This window comes from Rissa tridactyla, chromosome 3 (genome assembly GCF_028500815.1).
Source record: "Rissa tridactyla isolate bRisTri1 chromosome 3, bRisTri1.patW.cur.20221130, whole genome shotgun sequence".
In the NCBI taxonomy this organism is placed as follows: domain Eukaryota; kingdom Metazoa; phylum Chordata; class Aves; order Charadriiformes; family Laridae; genus Rissa; species Rissa tridactyla.
This window is the reverse complement of record NC_071468.1, coordinates 125,360,680-125,375,062: the sequence shown is the minus strand read 5'-3', so window position 1 is coordinate 125,375,062 and position 14,383 is coordinate 125,360,680. Positions and strand designations below refer to the sequence as shown.

At 41.1% G+C, this 14,383-nt stretch overlaps 1 protein-coding gene across 2 annotated transcripts in view; it reads left to right on the top strand.

The window, feature by feature from the left end:
• The window catches only part of FZD3 (frizzled class receptor 3), a 61,347-nt gene that overhangs the window by 17,127 nt on the left and 29,837 nt on the right, over positions 1-14,383 (top strand). The gene's annotated exons all lie outside the window — the stretch shown is intronic.

Here is a 14,383-nt window from a genome sequence, read left to right as displayed (position 1 = left end):
CGCTCCTTGTAGTTCATCTTTGTGTGTTGTAGAAACCTGAAATTTATCTTTTAAAAGTTGCTTTCAATTTGTAAACTTGTTTATATTCCCTGTTTCTTGATTTATAGAACAAAAGTTGTCACGTTTGTGGCACTGAGCAAGGAGAAACATCTTTCTTTTAAAATTCAATGAGAGAATTCTAGTCAGCCATTCATTTAGCTTTTTTCCCCTCACGTGTCCAAAAGCACCATTCATGTTTTTAATATTTTTCTCTGAAAACTTACATGTGTTACATTTTTTTCCCTTCGTAATGATTCAGCTGTACTGTCAATTATCTAACATCTGTACACCTCTTTTTTTTTTTTTTTTTTTTTTGAGGAGTGGATGAATATATGCCATTCGGAATTAGCAGACCCATTAGTTGAATCCCTGCTCATGAGTATTCCTTCTGGTTTCTTATTATACATTTTTAGTATCACGGTCTTATCTGGGCAGGTGCAATATGGAAATGTAAGTGCAGAGAAGAATATGGTAGCAAAGTTTGACCTTGGATTTCAGTTTTGATTTCAGTCAATAATAAAAAAATCAAGAAAATAAAAATGTGTGTCATAATAAGTGCCTTTTGGGGCATTTTATCTGCATATTTAACAGATGTGTTAATTAAAGTTTGATACAAATTTGTTAAAGAACAGTGAAGTTACTTTGTCTTCTGATTTTCCTCTGTAGCTTTTTGAATGACAAATAGTCTTTCTAGTTCTTACAGAAAAATCATCTTTACCTCATGTAGAAGAAATACCATTTAAATGGTCTGATTAGAAAATTTGTCCTCCAGCTGCACTTTTACAAAATCCTGTGGCTAAAATACTGAAAACTCTCAGACCCTGAGGAGTACACGGACATTTTCCTTAGTCTTACTTCGCAACTGCGGGCAAATTATTCGTGTTACTCAGAATAAGCTTAATTAAGTGGCATCACAAAAAGGCAACATAATTCTTCAAATCCGTCAGTTTACTTTTTTCTGACACAACGGGAGGCTGTTGCTTTTGTCTGGAAATAGTAAGTTTCCAGGCTTTAAAAATTTAGGCTTCGGTTCCCCTCCCACTTTGTAGTAGTTGCTATTCGTAGCCAGGGTCACGGAGGGGACTCAAGAAAGGGGCATTGAATTGAAGCCAGGACTGTAAAAGATCCACGGCTTGCGGTTTTCTTACTGTGGTAGCCAAATCCTCTGACATAACCTGTTGTACCCATCAGAGAGGAGCCAGTGTGACGGATTAAAGGACACGGGTGTGATCTCTGGGCGTTAGTCCTCATCCATGAGGTGGGAGCCAAGTACAAGTGAAATCAGCAAAGAGCTATTGAGCAGAACTCATCATGAAACATTAACAAATGCACTCCTCTTCACTATCCCGTCCCCATCCTGCTGCTTTTGAGGTTTAAGAGACAAAGGGAGCTGGAAAGCTAGCTCTGCTCTATGAACTTCCTATGGTTCCTCAGAGCAGAAACGCCCTCTGACTGGTCTTCTGTGGGCTGCCAGATGAGCCCTGCTGTGGCTAACCAAATGGGGCTTATCGCAGCAGGCTTCCAGCTCTTTTCACCTCCCCTACCTTATAGCCCCACACCTGGTCTTTGCTCAATTGCATTTTCCATCCTTTTAGACACAGATATATATAAAAGGGATTTTGCAGCGTTGGGGAATTATTCATAGAGGCAATCAATGGGAAAAACACTTACCCCCTGTCGTCTCTTGCATCATCCTCAAATGCTTACATCTCCAAGCAATTCAATGCAGTCTTTCCTATTTATCTGACCTGCTCTTTTATAGCTTGATCCCACTGATTGCATTCTCTGTCGGTTCCCCCGTTGCGGACACCCCTGCAGTGTGTTCCGTACGGAACCTGACACACGGAGTACATTTACAGTGCTTGTGAGTGTCACTTACTGTTTGAGATATGTTTTTGAAGAGGTACTTCTTCCACTGCACCCATAGATATTTGCTTCTCTTTATTCTGTTTAACTGGAAAAGAATTTGGGCCTATCATCCTGCGTAGGGGCCTCACAGAGTAGTTGCGTAATCTTTTTGTCTCCCCTTGTTTCCTTCCATCCATGTCCCTTCTCTCCTCCCACTGTCTCGTTAATCCCGTTATTGTGTTGGGTCTTGTCCTACTTGTCTTTGAAACACTCTAGACACACAGGATACACTGTGGGAGCAATTTTTCCCCAAACTATGTTAGTGATACAGAAGAGAGGTAGGCACAAACTTCTGTCCGCAACAGGGAGAAACTTCTGGACCTTTGAGGGCAAAATATTATTTAATCTCTTTTAAGAGAAGCAAGCACGCTTTTAGGGTGCCGCAGAAACAAATAAGCGGAGGCACTGTGGGAATTCCTGTCAAATATTTATCTGGTAAATTATTAACTGTAGGGAAGAAAAATCAACTTTGGGGAGCTTGGTTTTATTCTTAATGTGATAGTTTTGGTGAAGCTTTCGGAATTGGTCATTCAGACACTTGTGAGGGAGATAACAGCTTTCTGTCCAGTGCGAAAGTGTACAAGTGCAGTTGTTTGTTTTTTTTTTAATTCTCTTTCCCTATCCTCCCCTGTAGAGTTCATGTGTGACCTCATTAACTTGGCACTGAATGGGAGGGATAGTATCCCCTGATGAATCTTAAATTTTAATTTACAGCTGCTATGTTTGGACGCGTTTTTTAAAAATGGTTCATTATTAAAATTAAAGTCACCAACTAATTATCTTAAAGCTTCTATTTTGAGCAGAAATGAATTTTCATTTAATATGTTGGAGTAAATTGAGATTTTTCTCAGTCTTAGCTTCTCTATTAAGGAGAGAGGCCCGATTAATGACCCTCTTGTAATTCTGTAATTAGGTAAAAGAAATATATATTGGGATGGTAATCTATTTTAAAAGTTAAAAAAGCCGTCCTAGTAGATGGAGTCAATGTTTGGTCAGAATGTATAGACTCACTGTAAAATTATAATAATGAAAGAAAAATCTCTTCCCAAAGACTAAAAACTTCCCCAAAAGCCACCTCATTTTCCTGTTGTTTGTGTCCAGCTGCACATGCTATACAGATAGCGCATGGGAAGAATTTCACACTTAATATCAAAATATAGAAGGTTGATCCTGAGATTAACTAGCCGGGTCGTCTTTTATTTCGTAATGGCTTTATTGTACTTGCTCGTAGTAACAGCAACAGTACGGGATGGTTCTGCATGGAGCCCCTGGTAACACTGAGACACGCTGTTGGTTTTTTACTCAAACTTCCAGGTAAATATACACGTTTTCCTGGATAAAATCTGCGATTATATCATCATCTGCCCACATCTACCCAATTAATGCATGTCAAGAGTACTAAGTACTGCAGCTTTACTTTTCTTGCATTAGAAATTGGCTAAAATAATCGCAAAAACAAATAGAATCCCCTGAGAATCCTTACAATCAAAATAGTCTGAACAGTAAGTGGTATATGAGAGAGAAAAGAAATAGTAACTGTTTCTTTGTAGTAGAGTAAGTGGAAGGTGCTGTTAAATTGAGATTTGGAGACGGAGCAGCTTGATTTGGGTTGGATCCTTCTCTAGTAAATATATACAGGGGCCAGCAGGGCTGTAGGGTTTGTAGAGTGTAGACCACACACCCAGGAAAACCATCCCGCGTTATTTATCTGTGTGAAACAACCTGCTAATTTTTAGAATTAACTATGCCAAAAGACACCTTAGGATACTAGACTGAAAGACTGAAAGTGTAGCCTTCCTGGAAATTAAGCATGAGGGAAAGAAAATAAATACTTGTCAAGCCAGTAGACAATATGCTTTAAATATTGCCCTGTGAAATACCCTTAATTTTGAGGCCCAAAGATGCAAATCTTCTATCCAACTGTTGACACGTGTGTGTATGTCTCTGTGTGTGTGTATATCTGTGTTTTTGCTGGTATATAGATATAACAGATGGTTTGTAATGTTAGATTAAGACGCAGCTGTTAAAATATTAGCATTCATTTTACAGATAGGTTTTGTTTGCTATTCAGAATAACTTTTATAGCATTAATCCAACAGATTATGTTCTTACTTCAGTTTGCGTCATATTATTTATGGACGTAGTTGTATTGGATCAGTGCCACGCTCTGCTTCTTTCCAAGCCACATACACCAAATAAAATGACTTTGCCATTCTTAGAGATGCATTATTGTATTACCTGAGTATTCCTTTTGATTTTCAATTTGGACAATAAATATTGGGCAGAGTCAAGAAAAGTTTCAATATGTAGCCAAACGCATCTGTGAAATCATTTGGCACAACTGGTTTTTTTTGTGGTTTTTTTTTTTTATATAATAGTACATGACAAAGCAACAGTTCTAGTGGATATTGCAAGTTCATTCCCTGAAGTATTTAGGTGAGATCCATTATGGGCTTTCGCAGGCATTTAACCTATGCCCAAGGAGATGTTGATCCTAATGTAGACAGGTAAGACACGAGAGTTTTTGAATGGTAATTCATTGTTGGAGAACACTGTCTGATGTTCATAGCTCAAGCAGTAAGTTTATTTATTACGATGACTGACTCTGGTGTTGTATTCTCATATATGAAACCAGGTGTTTTGGCTAGTAAGAGAATTTTGTGAGACAAGTTTGACAGCAGACTGGCTGCCAAGGGACAAGCAAATAGAACTTCCTGAATTCATTTAGTGTGTTTTTTCTCTTGCAGCCTTCTGTCTGCAAAAGCTTACACTCCTGGGTTTTCACAGCATCCACGCCTGTTCTCTGTCATAGCATGAAGTCTTTGTCTTCTGTGTTGTGGAACTAATGCTATACCATTCTATGGAACCATTCTATGATTCTATAAAACTCAAGAGTTTACCTTAAACATATCATAGAATCACAGAATGGTTTGGGTTGGAAGGGACCTTAAAGACTGTTCAGTTCCACCCCCCCTTGCCCTGGGCAGGGACACCTCCCGCCAGCCCAGGTTGCTCCAAGCCCCGTCCAACCTGGCCTTGAACCCCTCCAGGGATGGGGCAGCCACAGCTTCTCTGGGCAACCTGGGCCAGGGGCTCACCACACTCAGAGTGAAAAATTTCTTCCTGATACCTAATCTAAATCTCCCCTCTTATAGTTTGAAGCCATTACCACTTCTCCTATCACTACATGCTCTTATAAAAAGTCCCTCTCCAGCTTTCTCATAGGCCCCCTTTAAGTACTGGAAAAGGGGCTTGAGGTCTCCCCAGAGTCTTCTCTTCTTCAGGCTGAACAGCCCCAACTCTGTCAGCCAGTCTTCATAGGAGAGGTGCTTCAGCCCTCGGATCGGCTTCGTGGACACAGAGAAGTTGTGGATGCCCCTTCCCTGGAAGTGTTCAAGGCCAGGCTGGACGGGGCTTGGAGCAACCTGGTCTAGTGGGAGGTGTCCCTGCCCATGGCAGCGGGTTGGAACTAGGTGATCTTTAAGGTCCCTTCCAACCCAAACCATTCTGTGATTCTATGACCCTCCTCTGGACCCTCTCCAATAGGTCCGTGTCCTTCTGTTGTTGAGGACTTCAAAGCTGGATCCTGTATTCCATCCTTGTAATGTTTTTTTGGGTCTGGCTGGGTGCAGGGCAGTTGAGCTCTATTTTAGATGGTTATGAACACACCAGATGTCCTGAGCAGCACAGCTTAGAGTTCAGTGTTAACTAGCTGTGAGGTCAGCCTAGCTGTGCCCTGTTCTTCATCCTCCAGTAACACCCGCTCCTTTTGCGCCTCTTGCACTGGCACCAGAGTCTGCCCAAACCTATTGTAAGGTCATTAAGGAACTAAACCAGTAAAAAACAGCTTAAAAAAATTGAATTGATCAACCTAGGTGTATGACACAGGAAAGATATTTAGATGCTAACACTCAAAGGTCTCAGCATTCAGGACTTTTTACACTAGTAATGGTCCAAATAGAGGATGTGTGGCTTTGAGGTTGGTTTCATGGGCAATTTAAATCAATCTTAAACCCAAGTCAGTGTGAAAGAGGTGGGAGGCAGAGGAGAGGGCAGGGGTCGGTAAACTTAGGCCCATTGTGAAGCTGCACCCTGAATTGCATTAGATGACAACTGTAGTTTGCCCTCACTTCACAGCCGTATAGGAGGAAGAAGATAACAACTCTACAGTTCACATTTACTTTTAAGGGAGTCAGCATACTGTATGTGCCCTTGCCTCGTCTGTCAAGAAGCACTTTGGCTTGAATATCAGAATTCAGAAAACAGAAGCTGCCTTCCATCCTCATCCCAGTGGAAAACATGGAGCTTCAAGTAGTCTGCATTGGCTTGTAATATTAAGGTCTCTTAGGTATTCTGCTACATCAGCTGTGTTAAAAAAAAAAACCAAAACAAAACAAAAAAAAAACCAAAACAAAAAAAAAAACAACCCACAGTTAGCGAAGAAATAAAAGTAAATTCTCTTCAATAGGGGTATTCAGTGTTGCTTTCATTGTATTTTAGAAATCCACCTTGTCTAATTTTATTCTGCGGGGTGTTAATGTTGTTCATGATGTGGCAGATGCTGTCATTCTATATGTTGATGGCAGTAAAAATGAAAAGGTGAAGTAAATCTGATTGGTGATTTTGAAGCTTGGCTATGTCTTTATCTCCATCTTCCGTCAAGTTTCCTATTATTAGAAATTCCCTTTTTATGAGCTCTGAAGAACTTGACCTGGCTACTGACTGCATTGTGTGCTCTCAAGTTAGCGTCAAGTCTTCTAACAAATCATCGTACCGAATGCTTTTCCTCCTTCACTCAGCAAGATGAATTCTTGAGCACCGCGCCAACAGTGAACTGTTTATGCTCTTCACTCCTGTTATCCTTCAAGGAGACAGACCTCCCTTGAGTGGGCAGAAATAGTCCATGAGTCCCTGACACGCAGATCAGCCTGTGGTGGCAGAGTTGAGGGAAAGGAAAGGTTGTTATCGCTAACGCTCCGCTTCTCATAATGGATATCTTTCTCCTTCCCACAGTGACAACAGCGCTGGAGCACTTTTTGGCAGGCATCAAAGCGGTGCTCGCACTCAGTTTGTACTTGGAAGGTCGTCTTTGCAACCACAGGAGACAGAAATGTGTCATTTAAATGAAAAATATTATTTTGTCAGGACTTGGAGCTCCTGCCCAATAGTCTCTTGCTTGTCCAGGCAAGTGTGCTTTATAGCGTCTTAATAGTATCTAAAATATGGTCCAGAGGACTATGTATTTATTTGTCTGTGATACTTTGGAATTCTCCCAAGCCCATCACAGCAGGCATATGGAGAAGAAGGAGGAAGTCCAAGCAGCCTCAGCTGTCTTATAAAAACTAACACTTCTTGCAAATGGAAATTGTTACCAGGACCACCCATCTGCACTCATCGGTTCCTAAAACATAAAGATCACATTTAGGAAAAGTGCAAATTGACAGATGGATGCCATCTTTTCAGCGTCTTCCAAAGGAACTTCAGAATTTAAAATGAAGCAGGAGACCTCTTTAAAGAACAAGAGCAGATGGCTCTGCTTTTTAGTCATATAGACAAAGATTAATGTCATTTGCTGTCTTTTAAATACTTTCATCTTTATCCTACTTTTTTTTCCCCTGCAGTTGAGAAATTAACCTCAGCTGTCTGTTTACAGACCAGAAAGCTTAGGCTGGTTTGCATGATTGCTGCCCTTTCACAAGTCAGCCAGGTAACATAATTGGTCTTAAGTTTTAAAGTAAATAACAGGGTGATTGTCTGGTTCAACCTATAGCATGAGAAAACAATAATTTAAAACCATACTAAGTACTTGACGTTTTTATTGTTGGAATTACTTAAGAGCTATTGTGGACGTACACATTTAGGACTAAGGTAAAACAATCTGAAATTTTTTGCTTCCCAGTCTGTAAAGTAGTACAGTATCAGTCTAATCCTCATTGCAACCATAATTTTTCCAGCTAACATGGAATTATGAGACATGGGATATTGGAAGGCAGTGGGTTATGTGGTTCATAAGGGTTCACACAGATGATGTGAGAGTAGCTTTTTTCCATGCTGAAGAGGTGTCCTGGTTTGAGGAGAGGAAAGCTTAATTAATGAGCAGCCAGAATTGTGACCCCCTTTGGCTTTTCATACCTGCATCACTGCAAAGCTAAAAATAATTACCAAAAAAAAGTATACCTGAGCTTCTCCAGACAAGGAAGTTAATCATGAGGTAAGCTTTAAATATACGTTATGCTAAGTATTCTACACTAAATTTATCTTGGCACTGTGCATTAAAAGCAGGCTTGGGCAAATTAGCCTATTGCCTTTTGAGAACAGAATAAAGTGTCTGTGCAAGAAAACTGTGCTTCCATAGTCACAGTAAGTTGAGCAAGCGTGGATTGGTTCCAAAAGAAATGGACTTTTACACACCTGACTCTGTGTTTCTGGCCCTTTCTGCAGCCATTACTTACCACAGAATGGTTCAGGTTGGAAGGGACCTTAAAGATCATCTAGTTCCAACCCCCCTGCCATGGGCAGGGACACCTCCCACTAGAATGTGGCACTATCTAGCTCAAGGTCAAACTGGGTGGGAAAAGGTAGCTTTCTGTTGGATCTGGCTATGGTTTTTGCTTTGTTTTTTTTTTTTGAAGAAGCTAGTGCCCCAGCTCACTGCTCTTCGCAAACCGCCAGTGCGCCTGTGTAAGCACTCCTGAATCTTCTTTAGGAATCACCAGTTAGGCTGAGGTAGGAGTCTCAAGTTCAGCCTAATTTGAAGTTAGCATTAGCACTTGAAGTACTACAGCAGTTGTTCAGCTCAGGATATTAACTTAGAACAAATATTTTCAAGTGAAGTGTGTGTACCAGCATGACCATGGGCTATAGGCTCCAGCAAACCTGGCAGGATTCAGAGGAACGTTGCAGGTCAGAGCCATTGGAGAACAAATTTCCACTGTCTCAAGAAAACCAGTTCTGCTTTTAACAGTCTCTTGAGAGCTTTCACGCGAACCGTCAGAGCTGCGAGAGCCGTTCAATTGGAGAAGACATGTCGTTATCAGAGGCAGGAGGCAGTAACATGTTCAGTCTAACTTGCTGCTGGCTGAAGAGTTAAATCGAGCTGCGGCTCCTTGGGAGGTAGCCTGGAAAGCATTATTGCCCATGCACTTTGAGATACAATTCAAGATTTTTCTCCTAATGAAGAGCAAGCTAAAATCAAACATAGAGCAACACAGCACAGAAAGAGCAGAGCACGTGGCTGGCCCGAGACAGGATACGCCCTGAGGCAGTTGCTTCCACCAGAGAATTGCAACAGTAATTGATAGTCATAGCATCGCGCTTTTCCCGTGAGCCCGAGGGAAGAAAACTTCCCTGCTTCCGTCTGTGAGTTTGTGAGAACGCTTCCTGTTCAGGTTTCTGTTAAAAGAAAGGAATATATAAACAAACAGAACAGTGAAAGATCACCAAAATTATTTCGTTTAACTCTTGCAATAATGTTAATTTCCAAATAACAGCCAGCTAAATGGCTACCGCTGTGTAAAATAAAAGGTAGAATTTGGTTTATTAGCTCTCAATAATATGAGAAGTCCGAAAATGTGATGCATTTCCATGGTGTATTTATAATTACAGTTATAACTCTTGCTTTGTAACCAAAAGTGAGAATTTGTTAAAAAAAATTATCCTTCGTCCCCTTCTGGAAAAAAAAAAAAAAAAAAAACAAAAACAAACCCAAAAGAAAAACAAAGGTAAGCAGGAAATTTCTAGTCTCTGTTAGAGCCTGTCTGTTAAAACATTGCCCAGGGTTTGTCTTTTCAGCAGGTAGGAATTGTAGGCAGGGAAGAAGGAGCTGGGGCCACGCTGCTGGGAGTTGGGAAATTTCCTAAGGCAGGTTTGCTACCGGCGAAGAAAATTCTGGGGAAGAGGGAGAGAAGACATGGGTAAGGTTGGACTCCAAATTGGAGTGCTCCGAAGAAAGCAGCGATACAGGATTGTGGTGTGTTATTTGGTCCACAACACCTGCGTGGCAAAGCAACAGAGGGATGAGTGTGTTCTGTCTCAGCCTGAAGAAAGTTAAGTTCATAATGCTGCTGTTATCACTGGGCTTGAAGGAATTTCCGTGGACATAAAGATTGTTCTCAGAGATGGAAGGACCAGTGGGTGTACAACTGTAGATATATCATACAGTTATGTGAGCTGGCATATTTTAAATACTTAAATACCTTCAGGAGCGAAGAAGAGTTTATCTCTTCTTAAACATTTATCTCTTCCCCTTCTTGGATTTCCCAGGGCTTGGCATGAATTATTGAAATCAGTTTGGCTATCACTCTTTTCTTGTCATTGTCCTCTTCCTTTTTCCTCTGTATGTTGAGTTGTTCAACAGGCGCTCCTCAAAACCACGTCCCGTTAAACAGAGAGCCTTTTGTTATGCACTGAAGAGGAATAGGGCTAAATGTCATAACTTGCACTGCGTCCTTGGGCAAGAGCATAAAAAAAGTCTCTTCGTCTCGTTGGCTTTATTTTTAATAGTGAACAACATAATCAGTAGGTGGAAGTGACTTTTCGTCTTAGGAGCTGCAAGGAAGTAAGATAATTTTAGAGACAGGGTGCTAACAGGCTGAGCTGCTCACAGGCACAAATGCTGCTGTTACGGGTTGAAAGCAAGTGAGTCTCTTCTATCGCATTACAAGGAGTAGTTGTAGGGTTTTTTGTTCTTCTGTTGTCTAGCTTAGCCTCTTCATGATTTGAAAATAAACTTATCTGATATAACTCATAAGAGAGTTTTTGTCTGCCTGCAGTTGCTATTTTGAGAGAAGGGATGGTGTGAGAGGGGCCTGGAGCTGCTGAGAAACAGAACAGCCAGCACTAGGGGAACAGTCCTATTAAATTACCCCGATTGAAATGTATTTCTTCAGTGTTGTTGGGGTTGCATGTTTTCTTCAGCGATAAAGAACCCTAAGTGCATCTAACATGCCCTCCAGGGTCTGGGGGACTTTGTCAGGGAACATTCAGTTACACAAGTGTTACTTCAGATGTTTCAGCGTCTTCAACCCAGCCTCCAGCTGCCATGCCAGAAGGGAGCGGCTCTCTGCATAGACCCTGTGCCGTATCTGTCAGGCCCAAGAGAGGACAGACTTGATCGTCCAGGCCCATGTGGATGTCTTGGAAAATGAATGGCATCTTAGCCAGCAGGAGAAGGCAGTGTTTAGGCAGCTGTCTCGCAGCCCGCATATTTGAGCACCCTGGGGCTGCTGAAGGGGACAGCCTGCTCTTACTGAGAGTGCTCTTTCAGACCCCCGAGCCATTGCCAAAGAGCACCATCTGCATCCCTGTTTTTGGACGTTTCTTGTCTCGCTTCCAATATTCCCTCGGACACCATTGCCCAGTGTCCTTTGGAGTTGGCTGAAAGCTGTGGCAACAGCCACCTGCCCCTAGCAGGATCAACAGGATACAAGGAAATACCGGTACTTTTCTGTTCCCTTGAACTTGCTTTACTGCTTTTCCTTTGCTTTGCAATAGCCATGATCTGGAGCTCCGTTTGCACAGTTTTCTATGTGCACCCCCTGAGGGAGCCTGGGGTCTTCCTAAATGGTACAGCTTTCTGCGGATCAACCAAAACCAAACAGATCTTTTAATGAAGGTGAAGTAGCAGTAAAAGAGAAATTTCTAAATCATAGAATGGTTAGAAGGGACCTTAAAGATCATGTAGTTCCAACCCCCTGCCATGGGCAGGAACACCTCCCACTAGACCAGGGCATCCACAACGTCTCTGGGCAACCTGGGCCAGGGTCTCACCACCCTCACAGGAAAGAATTTCTTCCTAATATCTAATCTACATCTCCCCTCTTCCAGTTTAAAACCATTCCCCCTCATCCTATTGCACCATTCCCTGATCCAGACTCCTTCCCCATCTCTCCTATAGGCCCCCTTTAGGGACTGGAAGGCCACTATAAGGTTTCGCCGAAGCCTTCTCTTCTTCAGGCTGGACACCCCCAACTCAGCCTGTCTTCGTAGTAGAGGGGCTCCAGCCCTCAGATCATCTTCGTGGCTTCCTCTGGACCCATTCCAACAGGTCCGTGTCCTTCCTGTGCTGAAGCATCTTTTTTTTAATGGAAGGCGTATCAGAGGACAGCGGTAGAGCACTTGTCAGGAGAACTTGAAATCTAGCTATAGGTACATGGAAAACTGCAGCGGCAAGAGGCAAGACTTTTTCAGGGGCAGGCATTAAACTAGTAGCTCTTTTTTTAGAAAGATATAACTTCATGTTCTTATTTTCAAGGTTCTTTGAAAAGAAGGAAAGTTAAACACTTCCCAAAATAAAAGTGGAGTTTTATTTTCCCTTGCTGTCAAATAAAGGCAGACTATTAGCTTACGCTTTTCCAGTGAAGTCAGGTGTTATAACTACTTAGAATCAATTTCTTGGATCCTTGTTGTCAAACAATATCTTTAACTTTGTTGTAGGCAATAACTATTTAAAAATAAAACCATTTATGCATCTGAATGCCCAGCCAAATAGAAAGTGTTCCTTGAGTAACAATGAGCTTGTAAATGTAAATACTTTCCAACTGTTGCTTCATTTTTCCTTGTCAATACCTCTGAAGGCTTATACTGCCCTTCATACAAGCTGTTGCCAACTTCCACAGCTCTGTTGTCAGATAACAGCATTTTCAAAAATGCGTAGTGCTGAAGAGAATTTAATCAGCTCTGTAAATAATAATTATGTTTTAAAAAAAATAAATCAGTAAAATCACAGCATGGTTGTGTCTTGCATTCTGAAAATGAACCTTTTGCAAGGGAGGCGAAGAAGGATGGAAGAATTGCAAGAGTACGGAGGTGATAAGGAGGAACTGAAATGTGAAACTTTTCCTCATCATTTCTAGTAGTTGTCATATATATTGCCATAGAAGATGACCTATTTTTTGTTATTGGGTCTGTTCTGTTCTGTAGTTTGGGAAAAGAAAATGTTGAACTGGCTTAAAATACTTCTCAGGAAATTGCTGTTTGAAAATGTAATCTTTCTACAGCTTACTCTTCAGCTTTGGCTGTAATACGATTTAGGTTTTTTAGATATATATATATAGCAGGTTCATTTGTGCTTCTGCTATTGCGCCACAAATTCTGAAGATTAGACTTCTTGCTCTATAATCCTGCTAGGCTGGGGAGAAGAGGAAACTCTGGTATCAAGATAATGGACTTTTTATAAAAATCTATGTAGAACAGAGCTCGTGTAAGCATTGCCATCGATCAAGCAGCAGTCACCTTTTCCCTTCAAGCTACGATTTGAAAGATAAGTCAAGGAAAAGAGGTGGGTTACTAAAATGCCACTGCTGTTTCTCCAGTCTGGAGGTAGCAGAGTAATTCAGCTTTCACAGGCTGTTTTGTTTTATTCTAGAGTTGTAAGTTCTAATGTATTTTGATATTCTGTAGTTCCACTCTTAAGAGAATATAATTGACCTTACATTAATATCCGAAGCTGTGGTGAGGCTTTGTATAGTGGTAGGTGCCACACAAACTCGGAATAAGATATTGATTGACTCCTGGAGAGTTTTAAAGACAAGCCATAACAAGCAAGAACAAAATGAACCCATGCTGGAGAGTAAGAAGATAACATGGATTATCAATGTGCACCAGTTTTTATTAAGACATAAATCCCTGTCCTACTTTTTTTCCTTCTTTTTCGTCTTCAGAAATACTCAAGAACAGCTATATATTGGCTGATGGTGATTTTCTGTCAGTGCTTCCAAGGAGCGTTGCTATCACTGTTACTTAAACCTGTTCTAGTAGCACAAGACACCAGTTATTTTTTCTGACTAATTTTTTTCAGGCTTTGATTTCACTGTGCTTTCTGGTGGTTAGTCAAGAAACGACATAGTTAATGTGATTTCGTTGTAATTACAGCCCTGTTCTGTAAGCTAGAAGGTTCTATGTCCGTATGAGAACTTATATAATGATGATAGCATGATAGAACTAAGATTTTAACAGATGGATTCTCTTCAGTTGGACAAGATGCTGTAGGAAGAACACAGTGGAAAACGTCCCGTGTTTGCATTTTGTAGAAAGATATGAAGAATGCTGCCCTGCTGGAGAAATTCAGGAAATAGAGATATTATTTACAATCATTATGTCACGGTCTGAGAATAATATTTGAAAGATCACAGTATGCTATATTCCTGTATTGTCAAGGAATCTTGCATTATCTGACATTCCTCAGATTGTAATCTCATCAAGCAAATGCCAGTTTTTCATAGTATCCTACTTAATAAGCAGCTAGCCATTCAGGATGTGTCTGTCAGCTACACAAGCACTAAAAGGAATCACGTTTATGTGACTGTTATTGGAAATGTGAAGCTAAGCCTGAATCCTCAGAGGTGGTGAGCTGTCTAATTCCCATTGATCTTAATGCAAATCGAGTACATAGATGTCCCTTGTGACTCTTTGTCATTGTCCCCGGGCTTCTTGATTG